The sequence below is a fragment of the Eurosta solidaginis genome, chromosome 4 (assembly GCF_040869045.1).
Source record: "Eurosta solidaginis isolate ZX-2024a chromosome 4, ASM4086904v1, whole genome shotgun sequence".
Lineage (NCBI taxonomy): Eukaryota > Metazoa > Arthropoda > Insecta > Diptera > Tephritidae > Eurosta > Eurosta solidaginis.
The window spans coordinates 267,389,480-267,403,994 of record NC_090322.1 but is presented as its reverse complement, the minus strand read 5'-3'; the positions used below and the strand labels follow the sequence as shown (position 1 = coordinate 267,403,994).

Genomic DNA, 14,515 nt, shown 5'->3' with positions numbered 1-14,515 from the left:
AAAAAAAAATGAAATATCAATGGATCATTATGGATAAAACAAATGTGATAACTTCTGCATAGACATTGAAATTAAAAATAGCATGAATCACCTGATTTTTAATTGACTATCCCTGTCTCATTATGTATCTCTTTCTATCACGCGCTGAAGATAGCCGGCTCTACGCCACGCCATATTGGACACCATGTCAGGCAGCTGACGGATAAGATATCACACTTGATTTATCCACAATGTCAATGGATGACTTTATTAATGAAGACGTACGCCGAACTTAAGCACTCACCAAAATTGTTGACATATTTCTGTATATTGTTTTTTTTTTCCTTTTAAGTTTTGAAAATGTGCAAAGAACGAGTGTCATAATAAATTATATAATTGAAGGCGAAACTATGTGCTGTTAGATAAGTCAATTGACATTAATTGTTGTATGACAATTTAAGAAGTTGAATGAAAAATATTTGCGGATGATTCAATATACGAGAAATAACTAATTACTTACATACTTACTAACATATGAAGTAGAAAGAAAAAGTATTGCTTAGACGAATATGAATGCTTTTCGGGTCTAAATAGATATAAAAATGATTGATTTAATGTAAGTACCTGACGTCATCGGCCTAGCCTTACGATGCACAGTGGTCGGTTCCATAGGCCAAAAATAAAAAAAATAAAAATAAAGTGAAAACTTTGTCACCAAATGTGTCGTTAGTATCTCTTATTAGAACAGCCTTTTAAAAAGTATATTTGTTTTTGTTGTATTCGAACTGTATTCTTTAAGAATAGCTTCAAAAGTGAGGTTATGGTATTAGATGGTTTTTGCAGTGTGAGCAATTTAAAAATAAAGTGCAAGTTTAAGCTATTTAAAATACATACAATATTATTGTATTGAAATAAATGGAAATGTGTATTGAAGTCAAAGATATTTACTTCATTCTGAAATAATTTTAGTGTCTTTAGCTTGTTGTGTTTGTTTTTTTTTGGTTATTTAAAATATTACCAGTGCCTTTATTAGTGTCTATTTGCACAAATATTTCAATTTCAGCTAAATTTTTAGTTGGGTTCCTCACCGATCGTCACGTTGGGACTTGCATCTTATTATTAGTCAAAGCTTTAGGATTCTAAAGTGTTAATATCAGCTGCCACTTTATGCCACTAACTATGTTTTGCGACAGTTTTCTGATAGCGTCATCGTGATAAATTATTGTCGTATATTATATGTGCTCTTATGTAAAATACGACAGTGTTTTATACAGTCGACGATATGTAAATGTAAATTTTTCCTTGGTACCAGTTGATGATGTAAGTAGACACACCATCATCTTGATCGGGTTAGTGGCCTATCGAAAACGTTTTCTAAGCCATGAATCATGTCACCCGGTCGTAATGCAATTTGCAACTCCCATTCACGATGCTCTTGAAGAGCCATGGTACCACCTTTAAAGTGTTTGATCAATCTTTCGTAGCTTACGAAGCTACTACCAGTTGATTATATTCGCGATCGCTATATATGTATTTTAGACTGGGTCGATTTATTAACCGATATCGCACCATCGATTTTTCGATAGGATTTGGGCTCAGGAAAAAAAAGTTCCACTACACATACCCAAAAAGTAATTTTCGAACCTGCGAAATTTCATTTTTTTGACTTTTTTTCGACTTTGATTTTTAAGGTTTTTTTCATGACCTACTAAATAATTTTCATTTGATTGTAAAATTTTCATGTATACCCAGTTTTTTCAAAAATTGTTATCGACAACGTTTTTAGCGAACATTTTTGGGTCGGACAGGTTATATATGTATATATAATATGTGGTGTTAGTGTCCTCTGCTAATTGTTCTAAGCGTTCTACTACATTCTCTAGCCCAACAACGATAACGCTAACCGCTTGTATTCTGGCGCTCCATCGTGTTTGTGATTCACGTTTGCCAGTGATATTTGCTTTTAATTATTCCACAACCTGTCGCAAGTGTTCCAGATAAATGCATGCATTTGTTAGTGAGTAGCGCCCGGTACGCCCCTTCCCCCCTTAATATCCCACTGTTTCATATATAGGCGTTTATTTTGGCTTTTTGTGCCCAATTATATTTTATAATTATTACTAGAAATATACTTTAATATCTTCAATGCATAAAACGACAATTTTTGCAAAATATCTTAATCGTTCATTTCTAATTAGTTTCGCCTGTCAGATTTATTCCTTAATATACGGACAATCGCTTTGGGTCTCTACCGAATTACATCACTTTTAATTTTATTAATGATAAATGACTTAATTTAAAAAAAAGTGACACGAAATAGTAGCATTTTATAAAACAAAATAGAAACGATTAAGTTAAAAAAATTTAAATCAATAATTCGCAATTATGCGCTTATTTATGTTAATTAGTCCTACTATATTTGACAAATTTTGGTTTCTTATTAATTGAAATTAGATTGTGCTATTCTCAAAAAAAAAAAAAAAACAAAAACAAAAATAGCCTTTTAAGGGCACCCCAAGTGGTCGCCTTCCCTTCTAGCTGCAGCCTGTTTTTTCCAATAAACAACGCCTATTTGGGCTTATAGCTAATTCAGTAGCTTGCTATGTTGAGAATATATTTTTAGATTGCAAAGATTATTAAATTTCACACATACATATTACAGTGCATTGCATGACAAACCAGTAGATAGCATATGAAACATAGGCCTAATTATGCTTGACGTAGCGTACATAGACTATCGCTAACAAGGACAAACACACACACAAATAAAGTGAGTATATAAAATATGTACAAACACAAGCAAGCAATATGTGCTACTCTGAGAGTGATGCTCATTTTCCCATTCTGCAATAACAATGTTAACAGCACCAAGATTGTCGCGCGCATAGCGCATACATGGAATTCAAAATTCAACAGACTTCCATGCAATGCAGTGCAATGCACTGTGTAGTCTAATCAAGTACACGCAAATCCCATTGAGCAGATATTATTTTTGAGTGCAATGTTGCTGTGCCCTGCTATGCTATGCAAGTATAACTTTTAAGCGGTTTTTACCTCTTACTCTCCCTTCCCCTCTCTCCCCTTTTCCCTACCTTTTTATTCACTATTCTCTCTGTATTTCTCTTTTTCTACGTCTCTTTTTCTGTCTCCATCTTTTCTCTCATTTATTTTCAGCTCTATCTATGCATAACTCTATCACTTTCTCCTTCCGTTTTTTCTCTACTCTCTAGTTCTTCTTGTTTTCTCCATCCCTTTTTCAGAGTCCCTGTCCCACAACAAGTCCAAGTCCCAGTGCCAGCTCCAGTTCCAGTTCCAGTCCCGGTGCCAGTGCCAGTCCCAGTCTCAGTGTCAGTGATAGTCCCAGTCCCAGTTCCAATCCCAGTCCCAGTCTCAGTGCCACTCCCAGTCTCAGTCGCAGTCCTAATCCTAGTCCAAGTCCAAGTCGGTCCAAGTGCTCCCGAAATTTCCCGAAAAATTTCCCGAAAAAAGTATCATAAATACTAATCTAGGCAAAGGGCTACCTATATGCCCAATTTCAGCTGAATCGAACCAAGAAGAGAATTTGTTCGAAAAGATCGGTCCCTGGTCTTCTTCATGGGAAAAAAATATCGCTAATACTAATCTAAGCAAAGGACTACCTATATCCCAAATTTCAGGCAAATCGAACGGTAAATAGAGTATGTTCGAATAGATCGATCCCTGGTCCACTTCCCGGAAAGAAACTTCACAGGAACGCTATCCTATCTTTCAGGTTGGTTGGATCAAGCTGCAAAAGGTGTGCAAATTTGATTGAAATCGGTTGACTAGCTTAAGAGTCCATTGCCAACCATGAGAGACGTAATTTATATATATAAAGATAAGATATTTATTATACAAAAATCTAGTTTGGAACACAAAATCAAATAAAGACACCTTAATAGAAGTTAGTTCAGTTTAAGTAAGCAAGCATTTGTATTTCTTCACATCATAGAATATCTTAAGGTGCGTTTACAATTTCATTTGAACTTCAGGTTTAACGCTATCAATCACCGGTGGAACACTGACAAGTAAACTGACAGTTGATTGTTTTCACAGTCTGCGCTGTTGTGGAGCCCCTGGGATGGCTTCTAAAAAAATATGCTAGCCACGTAGATATACAAATTTCTGGGAATAAACACATAGCCACGAATCAACACATAGGTTTATTTACACATTTATTTGTTTTTTATGCTAAATAATGGTGCTGCTAAGCATTCTAATTAGTTTTAACAACACGAAAGGGTACATCCGTTCAATGAGTATTCCATTTTTCGTGGCTAAAGCAAGAAAGTCAAGCGATTATTGGTTATTTATGCGCGGATTATTAAATAAGTATGTAAAGATTTAAGAACAACCGCTGCTTGGTGTTGGGCATTCATGTCTTAATTTGTATATATTTATAGAGATGTTATCAGTTTAGTTTTCAATAACAAAATTGCATAAAGTAAATCTTCGTTTGAAATACGTACGATGAAGTTATGTGGTGAAACAAAAATTGCATAAGTAGGGCCGAAGTCAGAAGTTTAACTTGACAAATTTTCGTAGCAAGCCCGTGACTGTTGCCATATTAAACTAAAAGTTTTAAAATCAAAAGTACGAAATTTACAAATATTTAATGTTGTTTATACTTTTTGCGCTGCTAATTCTAGCCACCAGCCTAAATTATTAATAATGCTACAAATTATAATTATACCAATACCATCAGACCCGGCAGACATTGTTCTACCCCAAATTTGGTCTATCTGTATACATTTTAATAAGCTTTTTCGGTCTAACTCTGCCCTCCTCCCTCCTCCCTCTTCACTTTTTCTTATTCCTTTTATTCACTCCTCCCTCCGTCTTTTTCGCTTCATCTATCTCTATCTTCGTCTCACTCTATCTCTTTCTCAGTCTCCTTCTCCTTCCCTCTTTTCTCTTATCTCAAATTCTTCTCATTCTTCTTCATAATTTATTGCTAGTCCAAGAGTCTCAGTCCCAGTCCGTCTCTGGTCTACTTCCCGGAAAAAAGGATCGTAAATACTAATATAGACAAATTTATATACCAAATTTCAGGTAAAACGAATAGTACGTATGTAAATAGGTATGTGAGTATTATTAATTCATGTCTTTATTTCGGCTTCGCATGCATATTTATCAGTATTGCCAGGTTGATGCGACTAAATCGAATATCACAATGAAAATTGTTTAAATCTCTCAGCAACAGCTTTCATTTGATATCCATATTACACACACATTCTAGGGGTATCCGGGTCCACGTTTTGGCCTTTATATGGAGACAATAGTCACCAGTAGGTACTAAAGACACATCAGCAGCTTCAATTTGATACCCATAATGTAAAAACACATCCTATTGTTACCCTGATCCACGTTTTGGCATATATCTCGAGACACTAGTCACAAATAGGTATGAAACTTACCCTGTACTAAAGCACTCATCAACAACTTTCAATTGTTATCCATATTCTATAAACACATTCTAGGGGTACCCGCGTCCACGTTTTCGCTTATATCTCGAGACCCTAGTAACAAATAGGTATGAAAATTACCCTGTACTAAAGCACTCATCAACAGCTTTCATTTTTTATCCATATTCTATAAACACATTCTAGGGGTACCCGCGTCCACGTTTTCGCTTATATCTCGAGACCATAGTTACCCGCGGGTACGAAAAATACCTCGTATCAAAGTACACATAAACAGCTTCCATTTGATACCCATATTGTACAAACATATCCCAGGATTACCAAGGTCCACGTTTTGATCTCAAGACCCTAGCCAGAACGGGAGAAAAATTATCCTATGTCTGTCTCCTTGTTCTAAGCTACCCTTCCACCAATTTTCAGCCAAATATGTTCATCCGTTCCTTACTCTTCAATCACTCTTTATCTTTAAAAAAAAAAGCACATCAAAATCCGTTGCGTATTTTTAAAGGTTTAAGCATTCAAAGGGACAGAAAAAGCGACTTTGTCTTATACTATGTAGTGGTGTATATCCATACATACCTATAAGCTACGCCCGAAGTTAAATAACGCAGCGAATGCTGTATATGTACGCATGTATGTGTCGCATCATCCTCACTCAAAAGCAATTAGCGCGCACATTTCACAGCGAACAACCACACAAACACATTTTTTGGTAAAAATGTTACTTTTGTTTAAACAATTTGGCTGATATAAGAAAGGAATCAAGTATTTTTTTTTTTTTTTTGATGCAGATCGAAGGTAAATTTTCAAAGTTTTACTGAAAAGTATAATTTTTTAAATCTTTCCATCCGTTTAGGAGTTATAGCTGTGTAACCAAAATTTTATGATTTTTTACTACATTTTAGCAATTTGCCGTGCCCCTATAATATATACTTCAAATTATATTAACTGTAGCATCTCACGTGGCTCAGCTTTCAAATGCAAAGAACCGTTTTAAAATCGGAGCATTCTGTGTGAAGTTATGTGTATACATGGCATTTAGCGACTTTATTTTATAAGATTTATAGATAATAGATATTGATATAGATAGATAAATCAAACCTTTTCCTTCTTTTATTTGCAGAGTTGAATAACTTTTAATTGATTTGTTAACATCGCTGGCGCTATCGGTTTTTGGTGAGTAACAACAAGTGTAATAACAATTAAAATTGTTGACAGTAATTTTTTTTAAGCGCCAAGTCATCCATGTTATCTTCAATAGATAAAAATGGCGCAAATAAAATCTTACTCATGTTTATTATACAAATTTATGTGCGCAATAATTTAAAAATATTTATCATTTAACATTTAGCAATTAACGGTAAATTCAACACATATAGGCCGACAGTCTTAATCGCATTTAGTGCTTGTCTTTCAAACAAAGTACTTCGTTTCGACGGATATCCCTTAGTTTAAAAAAAGGAGATATGAGTTATCTAAAATGCCAAAAATTTTCATTGTTAGTATAATCATTATTAAAAAAAATAAACAAGAAAAAACTATAAAAGCTCAGGCTTATTTGAATTTGTTTTATCTGTCGGTTTATTTTGAAGTTTTGGGAATTCATTTTTGATATCAATCGTCTTTGCGTATTGTATTGATGTCGATGATAAATAAAATTTTTTCTTATTACATGTATATACGCAAGAAGAAAAATAATAAAAAAAAAACTACAGTTCCGAGACAGTCCAAAAAATTATCTTGAAACTGTCGCTAAAACCACTCCGGTCACAATCTTTTAACGATCCCAAAAGAGTTCTAAAAAGTATTGAGGTAGCGCTCCAAAATTTTCTTGAAAGAATCACGAAACGGTCCTTAAATAGTCCTATCATAATCTTAAAAAGGCCAGAAAACGAATCTGAACACAATCCCAAAACGGCCCCGAATTCGTCATAGTCGCGAAATAGTCCCGATACGATTCCAAAAACAGCCCAAAAATGATCCCGAAATGATTTAATCATACCGAAGTAGCTTCAAAATGACCAAGAAGCAACCCAGAGAAAATACTCAGGTAGCCTCGGAATAATACGAAATTGGTCTCGGGATGTTCGCGAATTTGTGCTATCCTATCCCCAAAACTGGCTACATTTCACAAATTATATTGAGCAAAATCTATATGAACTATGAACTATACATACTCCTATACATATAACTAATGTGAAAGTCCAGATGCTTGGGTATCTGGATGTTTCAATATCGCCATTCTAAATGTTGCATTTGTGATGCAGTCACACGAGAGCTTAGTAGGAAACGACACAAAAATTATCCAACTTGATGACGAAAATAATCCCGAGCCTTTTTCCGAGTTTGTACTCAAGTAGCCCCAAATCAGATCCTTAAACAATCCCGAAATAGTTCCGAGTTGGTCGAAAAATGATCTCTAATTAGTCCCGAAATGATCCCTACAGCAATCCCGAAATTATTCACACCATAGTTGCGACATTATCCCGAACACCATCTTGAAATGATCTGAATATGATCCCGTCATAGTACAGATACGGAAAAATTTCTGAAGTGATCCTTTAAACAGTCGCGAAGGTAAGTGACCTGAATACCAAACACCAGTAGGCCACTATGGATGTGACCCATATATCAAGGATTATTGATTTGAGGTAAATGTATTCAGAGTTACGACAATTTATAAAAAGGTTCCAAGTTCTAATTTTGAGTTACCTATTCATTGTAAAAAAACCTTCAAGTTTCTTAATTCCTTTTGTGAAATTTGTAGACAGCACTGTTCAGTAATCAGAGATATTAGCTGTTTGGAATTAAATTAAAGGACGCTAGATATTTCAAAAGCTACCAAATATGTCAAACCCACATATATATGTAAATCTGTAGTATAACATAATAATTAAAACAACACAGAGCTCATATCTGTACCCACAACCAATTTTAACACTTTTTTGATGTGAGAAAGCAAAAACTTTTCTTAAGTAAAAAACACAAACCGACACATTTACTTCTTAATAGAGCTGTTAAAATACCACTAATTTTTAGTTAATTCTCAGTACCAGCATTGCTCTAAGCGATCCGCTGAAAAACTTTAGCATTTTTTGTGCAATAAAGTGACAACACATCAAATAAACTGAGTCAAACTTCAAATTGACTGTCAAGCTGCATGGTAATGCAAGAGGAAAAATACATGGATAAGTAAATAAGCTTGAAGGTGGCCTTTGATATGCAATGAAACAGCTGAAGAGCCGCCACATAGCCGACAAACCCCCAACTGCCAGCTGAGCACTTTCTAAATTGACAAGTAAATTTAAATGGTATATTAAAATGTTTAAAACAAAAAGAATGTAATAATTGTTATATTGTAAAAAATGGTAGGTAGGTAGGTGAGTGTATATGCTACATACATAGACTGTTGCAGGAAAAAATATTAGTTTCTACAATTCCCTTTTTCCGATGCTCTTTAAGAATTGAGTGAGAGAAATTGTTGTATATGCTTTTGAATTTTATAACCTACAAGCTGTTTTTTAAACGGTCTTATGTGAATGCATGCGTGTGTGTGTGTCAATATATATGGACAATGCATGCAAGAAGCAGTAAACCTGTCAACTGTTTAATGTCATTATTTACAGTTGCTTTATTCCGTTTTTGTAATTGTCACTTTTATGGCTTTAATTTACTATACTTTTATTCGGAGTTTTTAACAATCGCTACTTCCATTTATTTTTGTATCACGTTTTATTATAACTGAATTAAACTCTCACCAGCGCTTTCGTTAGCGATGACGTACTTTATTAAGAAAATTGAAAAGAAGTGTAGAGTAACTAAGTTTACTGTAGAACAATGTACAATAAATAAAAAAGTTATGTCGAGAAAAAGTAGCATAAAATAAAAAAAAAAAAATAATAAAACAAAATAAAATAAAATAAAATGAAATAAAATAAAATAAATTGAAATAAAATAAAATAAAATAAAGTAAAATAAAATAAAATAAAATAAAATAAAATAAAATAAAATAAAATAAAGTAAAATAAAATAAAATAAAATAAACTAAAACAAAGTGAATTCAAATAAAATAAAATAAAATAAAATAAATAAAATAAAATAAAATAAAATAAAAAATAAAATAAAATAAAATAAAAAAAATAAAATAAAATAATATAAAATAAAATAAATTTGCTGAAAAAAGTATAAAACAATATAAACTCAAAATTAAAAAACTGGAATAAAAGAAAATAATAGGAAGTAAAATAAAATGAAACAAATTATGTGAAATCCATTGATATGCTGAGTTGACATATCGATGGGTGAGCGCACACTTGTGCTAAGTACCTATTTGACCAAAACTGAGTTAACTGCACTTTCTGAAACTTCAGCATCATGCTTACCTAGTGTGCATGTTTTGCAAGCAGCTGATCAATAATGACGGCTCAGAAGCCAGTGGAAATATCTGCTAACGTTTACAGGCAATCGCCTCTAAGAGACAAAATATGCACTCCTGAAAACCATGAAATCTGTCACTTATCACAAGTGTGCGCTCACCCATCGATATAAAGAAAATTGACAAAACTCAAAATAAATCAGTTCTTCTTTTGAGCGATGTATTACAAATGAAATGTTGTTCTGGAAGTTGGTAAAAACCGGAGATTGGTACCTTAATTACTTTTTTAGTTATATGCAGTCAAATAGTGCTTTCTTTTCTACATGAACATGTTATCATAAAATTTGTCAACATTACAAAATCTCGCCAATGCACAAACCAACAATTTTGAAGTTTTCAATGCAGAATATAATGTATAATTTATATACAAAAGAGAATAAGTTTACTAAAAATATCCGGAAAAAATCTTATTTCATACGTAATATTAACCGGCTACCCTTCCGTTTTAAAAAGGGTAAAATATGTTGCACTTTTGTAGGATTGCAGTGCAACATTTTGGGAAACGAATAAGTCACCGTGTATGAATGTGTTGAATAGAACAACGAAATATTGCAACATCGCCATAATGCAGAATGAATGTGACATATTAGTCAGAAAAGAAAACACCAAAAGTCGACCGTAATTATTCTCTATACGGGCCATCATGTCAAAGCTCGCCATGTAAAATCAACGTCATTCGAGTTAGGGGCCTTTTCTCGCATAGCGTTACATATACATAAGTACATAATTACTTATGTACATATTCATATGTCGTTAGCTTAATGTGAAAATATGCTAAGTCACTTTTTTTGAAAAATTGTATTTTAATGCAGTTTTAAAACTGAATTCAAAATACATCGATCACAAGAAAAAAATATTTTAATTTTTAATTTTTACGTGCTGTTTGCAATGTTGTGTAAATGTGCTAAGTCGTCAACTGTTCAAAAAAAAAAATGTGCTAAGCCAACCTGTCAATAATATCAATCTGAATTACGAGTCATTTCTTTGTGCGCGCATTTTATTTATTTATTTAATTTATTCAGTCTAAAAGTACACGCTTTGTTGTTGTTGTTTTATTAACGATAAAGACACTCACCGAAGGCTTTGGGCCGATGTTGATGGTCCTTTGTTGCATATATATCCGGTACGTTCCGGTAACAAAGCACTATTAAGGTACGAGTCCGACCATCTCGGGAACGATTTATATGACCACATTGAACCTTCTAGGCCATCCCGTCCTCCCAACCCCCTAGTTCCATGAGGAACTTGTGGTCGCCAGAGCCTCGGCTGCCAATGAAACAGAATTCGCCACGGGTAGGTGACGTTGGCAATTGTGTTGGAGAAGCTATATATTGCGCTAGGAACCCCTTGAGAGTGTTGCCTACACAACCCCTTGAAATTGGATTCAGCCAATTGAGACATACATTTATTTGATGTTTGATAAATGCTTTGCGCTGACCATAATCTACTACAATTCTTACATGTCGATAACAACATCCTTTGTTACAGACTACTTAAAAATAGAAAACAATTCAAGCTTAAACTTATATAAGCTGTTATTAAAATTAAGAACACTACTGAATCGATTTGCTAGATGTATAGTCCTAGTAATAGGTTCATTCATAGCATAATTCGTTTTATTAGTAATTTGCATAAATAATCTATTATGCCTAAGATCACGCATTGAGATATATGGAATGAGCAAATTACATAAATCAGAGCAATTCGTGCTAACGTTTATTACATTATAGGCAAGCATGAGTGCGATTTAAGTTGTTCTGTCATGCAGACCCTGAAGGCCAAGCAATTTGACAATTTGACCCCAGCGGGTAAGGGGGTCAGAATATACCCGCGGTAGGTATGCCTGTCGTAAAAAGCGACTAAAATACCAAATTCAAGGGGTGTGTAGCGCAACCCTTCAGGTTGCCAGCGCAATATATAGCTTCTCCAAACCCAATTGTCAACCTCACCTATCCGCAGCGAATCCTGTTTTACTAACAGACGAGGATCTAACGACCCCAAGCTCCTCATGGAACTTGGGTGTGGGGAGGGAGGGGATGGCCTGAATGTTTAATGTGGCCCCATAAATCGTTCCAGAGATGGTCGGGCTAGCACCATAATGGTGCTGTGGTACCAGAGCGTACCGGATCTGTATCCGGCAAAGGACCATCACATCGATAACGCTCCCCAAAGCCTTCGGGGAGCAACCTTATCGCTACAACAACAACAACAACAACAACAACCAAGCAATTTGCACCTGCTGGTATATGATGGGAGGCCGTATGGCCAGTGAAGCATACGTAAAATAATTTTTGTAAACAATTTTTGAACTTTCTTAATTTTATAGGAGTTATATTCATAGAAAGGATTCCATATTATTGAGCAATATTCAAGACGTCTTCTGACTAAGGATATATAAAGTGCTATAGGCTCCTTAAAGTTACTTGTGTTACGTCTACTGAACCCAAGAATTGCAAAAAATTTTGAAACATCTAAGTCAATGGTACTAGAAAAAGAGAGTTTGGAGTTAAAAATTACACTAAAGTCTTTACTCTCTTGACAACAAGATTAAGAGATTTAGCATTTAGTTTGTAGATAAAGTATGTGGCAGTTGCCTTTTTGCAGTAAGACACAACACACCATTTGTTTGAATTTAATATAAATTATTGTCTGCGCACCATTCGGCAAAAGAATCCAGATCAGAGCCGTTAGAAATAGTTTGACAAATAAATAGTTTTTTTTGTGAAATATATAGTTTTAGTGTTATGTTTCAATCATTAAAGGGAGGAGTGATATTGAGTAAAAAGTGCTAAGCCGGGAGAAAAAAATTGTTATGAGTTCGGAAATTGTGCTAAGTCATAAAATAGCTGCTGGGTTGGCATACATGATTTTTATTTATCTTTTTCAAAGCTTCTACACACAAAAGCATTGCAAGTAAGGTATCCTCATTCACAGTTTTGAAAAAAGAAGGTTATTTCAAAAGTTATTAATTTGTTTCCATCTCCTGTAAAATTCGTAAAAGTTGACTTAGCACATTTTCACATTAAGCTAACGATGTTTTTATATTTTTTATATTTTACTTATAAACATATCTTTTGCATTTAGGTAATCTCTCATTAAAAAAGTTCTCTGTAACGATTATTTTTTATACGATATTTAACACGTGAGTGGCTTTTAATTGAAATTTCTAGCGAAATATAAACTTGTATAACAATGATGCATATATGTTATATGCTTTTTATACAAAAACTTAACGCCATTCATTATAACAACATTAATCCCCTTTTATTGTGTACATATAAATATGAATGCTAACTTTTTTCTATTTTATATGAGAAAGTGTGACACACAAAATACTGACAATGACAACGCTGCCTTTTCACCATTAAAAAGATGACAAAGATCGCATTAAGCTGCTGTTCATGAACATAATTTTCTAGCTGAGAAACTAAAATCAGCTGACTAAGCATAATGATGTATGCACTTATTTAATATTACACTGTGCGTCAAAGAAGTGAGGAGCTATATATTTCAATTATTGAGCTTTATAAGTGCATACTTAAATATAGATTGATAGATAGATAATTAATTGAGGATCGCACTGCGACCATTTATCTATTGTGCCTTCAGCTATTTCATGCACCTCATCCAAGCTGACATCTCTGATGAACCCTAGCAGTTCACCTGGCTTGAGGGATTTTATATGAGAATGCTCTGGCCCTGGTGAGCCCATAAACTTAGCCCTGCGTATTGAGATTGCGTCACACTCCACGAGGATATGGTCCACCGTCTCCGCTGATCGATCACAAAATCGGCATGTCTTGTTCGAAATTATACCCAGCTTTTGCATGTGACTGTTCAGTCTACAGTGTCCTGTAAGAATAGCTGTTAGGATTCTTAAGTTATCTTTTGAGAGGCCTATTAATGAATGCCCTATATCGAGTTGTGCTGTAACCCCCTAACAGTAACTTAGATTGTCTCAGGCCTGGCATATAGCGCCAGTGTTCTTCCCTCTTTTCCTTTTCTTCTACTAACAGATGCCCCTAATTTCCTGCGGTCCTACTGGCAGGAACCAATGGGTCGTGTCGTTGCTGCATCTCTGACCAGACTGTCCGCCTGCTCATTACCCTCAACTCCCCTGTGGCCAGGAACCCAGGCCAACAGTAGTTCGTTGTGTGCTCCTAGTTGATTTAGCTTTTCAACGCACTCAAGGACCAGTGCTGATTTTATTTCAAACGCCGAGATCGCCTTGAGGGCGGCCTGACTGTCACTGAGTATGGCGATTGTTTCATTGGAGTCCTCGCGCTGAAGGTTCAGGTCAGTGCACTGGCTTATGGTTCCATCCATATCACACAATTTACCTTTTATTTATTAATCCAGGGCAATAATACATTTTTCTTTGTAGTACGCAAATCTTTCTAAATGCAAGCGATAGACCTCAGATTTGATTTTCATATGCCATGACGGTATAAGCATACAATAAGTAAGAATATAAAAAAAAATTTATTTTCAATAAGGCAACTTCAGCTTTTATGGCGTACGAAGTAATTTTTATTACTTTTTAATGACGCATAGTGTTTTTTTTAGCTTTAACTGTCAGCTTACGATACTTTCACTTGTTTTTTTTTTTTGAATTGTTTCCTATATCCAATTGTTGGTGTATCCGATTACGGGTTTGTTT

At 34.5% G+C, this 14,515-nt stretch overlaps 1 protein-coding gene across 2 annotated transcripts in view; it reads left to right on the top strand.

Annotated features, from left to right (window-relative positions):
• Window positions 1-14,515, top strand: part of MICAL-like (protein) — a 219,673-nt gene that overhangs the window by 37,016 nt on the left and 168,142 nt on the right. For both annotated transcript variants that reach the window (XM_067785977.1, XM_067785976.1), the window contains exon 2: window positions 6,544-6,596. The gene's annotated coding sequence lies outside the window, so the exon portion shown is untranslated. The remainder of the gene's footprint in view (window positions 1-6,543; window positions 6,597-14,515) is intronic.